Raw genomic sequence first — 4,411 nt, forward strand, 5'->3', positions numbered from 1 at the left:
GGATAGAAACGCAAGACTTGGGAAAAGTGGTGTTGCCACCCCTTCGTAGGGGTACTTTCGACATTATACCGTTCTAAGATAAAACCTATATTGCTCATAGCTTTTTCTTTTTCTATGGGCACGATCATAGGGAAATTAATGGATGAACCTTTTATCGAGTTGCCACAATAGTATAGTGTAAAAGTGTAGAGATAATAATACTTCAAATTGTTGTATTCTAGTTCTCAAGTTGTATTTGCATGTTATGTCTTTCATCTCATTGAAACCATTCCCATTTTATAGGGATAAATAAATTTAGCCTCCACACTTATTTGAGAATTAAGTCATTTAACATGTATGTTACACTATAATATTGTTAATTTAATTTTGTATTAAATTGGTATTAAAATAGAAACAACAAATTTAAAAGTATTAATTTGAAAATTTAAAACTTAAATTATTTACTTTTCAGCAATCCCTCATAAATTTTAAACTTTCAAAATAGATAAATATATAATATATAGTGGCAACGTTATACTGTGTAATAAGTGTAGATGTCTTTTGGACTTGAACCTCATTTAATGATAATAATTTTCATTTGAGGGAGCCATAATGGACTAAGCCTTTAATTAGGTCCCTTTGGCCAAACTTCAATTGTCCTACACAGTATCGATTTAGGCTTTAATTCATAGCAAGTAGCGCTCTGAATTGCTTTGCGTTCTAATCTTGATTCTAGTACGAATCTCTAAGGAATATCCAAATTCCATAGCCACTATCTCATAGCAACTCTTATATAAGTGAGTCCTCCAAGGGTGTGTGCGTAATTCTTTTTGTTCACATTAGCATTTATTGTAAAGGAAGTAGTACTTCCTTTTTTTATTGCTTTCCAGTTATTGTTTACTTTTATTGTAAGGAAAATAGTATTTCCTCATTTATTGCTTTCATTAATATCATATATAACCACGGTATTCCTCCATCACAAGTGAAGGTATATTAATAACATCTCAGTGGTATTGCCCTCTTTCCACAAAAAAAAAAAAAGTGTATATAATCCATACCTTGTGAGAATTGTTACTTCGGTACTCATTCAGGGTTAAACTCTTCCTAATATTACATAATTATTAGTATTATCATCATAGTGATGAACACAAATAATATAGTGCTATTACTTAGTCATGTAGTATGAGTTGTTTCTACCACATTGAACATTCTTCATAGGATCTCTAATCACAAGTGTTGGGTTACCTCTAGAGGTGACTCCATTATGGGCTTAACCCATCTCCCTCGATGATTTATATAAGTCATTGTTGGACTCCAATTTATTCATGTCCCTCCTGGTCAATAATTGATACCATAATATTTATAAGCTCTTATTCTCTGCCTGCAATTTGCACACTTGCAGTGTTTTCTAAAAATTTCTAAAATATTAGTATCATATTCTTAAGTAATATAAACAAATGAATTTAGAAATTGACTTCTAGTAATATGTTTGAGCTAAAGCATCCATTGTGCTCTTGCATTTCACAAGCATGTCTACAATTTTATTTCAAAGCTTTTCAAAAGTCAGTTTACAATAAAGTATGTAAGGTGCATCCATTTGAAATTTTTAAAGACTCCCACAATCCAAAGACATCCAGCTTGAATAGAGTAAATATACGATTTACAATTTATTTCTTTTGAAATGATCCAACATTGTGTGGAGATGTTAATGCACATGTTTCCCAGACTTTCATGATTTTCATCCACCATTAGATCCACAACTTCTTATTAAACACATTAGCAAAATATTATTTTCATAACAATAAATTATAACCAAATAATTGATTATATTTAGAATACCTAGTAAAGTAGAAGTACCACTAATTATGCATAAGATTAAAACACTAACAAGAATCAAATTCACATTTTCATCTCATTTTGTCTCCTAGATTTAAGACATTTGCACTCTGTCTCGGAGGAAAGGAAACATTTAAACCATATAGGTTACAATATAAATTATGAGTTTTTAATTATGTATTAAGAGATAATTAAAATAGAAAACTAAAAATTAAAATCAATTTGAAGTTTTGAAAATTTTAAACTTAAGTTATAACATTTATATAATGTTTAAAATATAAAATTTCTCTTTGAAACATTATTCTCATAACTTTTAATACCAATTGGTTAAAATGAATTTTAAAATGGATAGCAATTATATTGTAGCATAATTTATTCAACAAGTTTCCATTTCCACCAATATGCATGTAGGTTATTTCAGAATATCAATAATTTACCATAGCATTATTAAAATTTTAACACAAACCAATTTCACTGCAATCCTCATTGGATGTGGAAGTACCAATTTTTTTCCACCTTTATTTATTTTGTAACAAAACTGTCCCACAATATATTGTACACAAAGCTGTTGTACTCATTGTTTATAAAAAAAAAAAAAAAAAAAATGAGAATAGATTGAAAGATCTTACTCCCTTCGTAGCTCATAAAATTTTCACAATTAAGAATGACCATAGAATCACAGAAATGGAGAAGTGATGTCTTGCAGTTGGCTCGAAGATACTTTTTGATTGCTTCATAGTTTCACACAATGACCAACACGTAACATGTATTTCTTATCTATGTAAACAACAAATAGAAGCTATTGGTATGCCTAAAAGGCTTTTCAAAAAGAAAAGGTCGCTTAATTATCAAAATGTACATCCATCATGAATTAGAAAATTGCATGTATTGCAGTCAAAGAGAGTGAGGCTGCTAGACTCATGTTCTAGGGCTAGGGCACGTTGAGGACAATGAGCAGCTATGTGACCCCTATTATGACAGTGATGACACTGAATGGAAGAAGCATTAGAACGGGACTCACTAGAGGAACTACTAGGATGAGGATGATAGGAAATGGACTATCTATTCCTAGCAATGCTATCTTTAGAGGCTGATTGAGAGACGAATCTAGACTGAGATGGGACCAAGTAACAACCGGGGACCACAAAGTCGCTTTAGCTCGGAACTCCACTCCAAAGTTCCCTTAAAAGTTCCATTGACTTATCACAATCGTGCCATCATGGTCGTTTGAAAAGCATCACAACCCATCTTGTGGTAACAATACATTATTGCTTGTGCCACTTATTCAAAATAAAGAAAAACTTAAAGCCAATTAGTGGTTTTAATCACGTTTGAGAAGAATCCTGCAACACGTAATAGGTACCAGATTGCAAGGCACATATAACTACAGAATTAATCTCCATATATATGAAAGGTAACTAAATTTCGTCTCAAGTAACTGAAAGAACAATTGACTTTTAATATCAAACTTGCAGGAAAGATCTAATTGAGAAAGGAATTTATAATTGGACTTAAGCAATTTTGCCATTTTAGATAGAAACGGGAAGATTACTAGGAAATTTCATTAAACTACAAAGTGAAATGATCAATCCTATAATAGAATTTCGTTATCTGTTATCTAACAAAGAAGAATGTTTCTATTTTCTCTGTCATTAAAACAAGTTGAAATAAAATAAAAAACATGGATTGGTGGAGGATAGGGTTGGGGAAGAAGTGAATAGTGACCTTGTTCTTTATTATTTAACTAAAATTTATTTTAATAAATAATTACTTTTTTGTCCCTTTTAAAATATAAAATATATGGTCTAACTTAATTTTTGGGTCGCAAATATTGATGGAAATTTTCTAAAACGGCTTCCGCCGCAACGTTTTGAAAATTTGGGGTGAAGGCTGCAACAAATTAAAATTTTGAGAAAAGGCTACTAATATTTTAAAGGTTTGGAGCCTTTACTGCAATTATCCCATTAAAACACTGCACTATATACCAAAGAAAATTCTCAAGCTCCTTTGCACTCTGGTATGGTGAAACACTTTGGTATATAGAGCAGTATTCCAGTGCAAGGTGACTAGAAACATTCTCAGATAGGACCATTACATCTTCGAGCATGGGCATAACTCTTATCATTCGTCTCTATAATGTAAGTTTCAGAAACATGCTTCATATCGTCCAGATTTTGCCTCATTTCCTCAGTATTTTTTGCCATGAAGGCACTCACGAAATCTTCAAGAATTCCCTGATATTAAGATTTTCACTTGCAGACATCTTACTATTTTCCCAACACTTTGCAAAAATGTTCCGATTTTATTTCCATCTAACAAAACCATATTATGATATAAATTGTCATAGAGCCGATCCGTTCAATCTGCGATGGCATCGAGTTTTTCAATCTTCAGCCAGTCAATACAAGAGTTAACAATTTTGATTTGTGAAACACACAATTTTGGCTTAGTATACAGAAGATTGTATTAAGGTAAGTAAAACACAAAATTTTACGGGAGTCGTCTCAACTTTATTTATCACTAAAACAAAGAAACATGTACAACAGATATGATAAGGCCAAATACAACACTTTGTTTCCTTGTCAACTCTCTCACA

Source organism: Olea europaea, chromosome 10 (genome assembly GCF_002742605.1).
Source record: "Olea europaea var. sylvestris chromosome 10, O_europaea_v1, whole genome shotgun sequence".
Lineage (NCBI taxonomy): Eukaryota > Viridiplantae > Streptophyta > Magnoliopsida > Lamiales > Oleaceae > Olea > Olea europaea.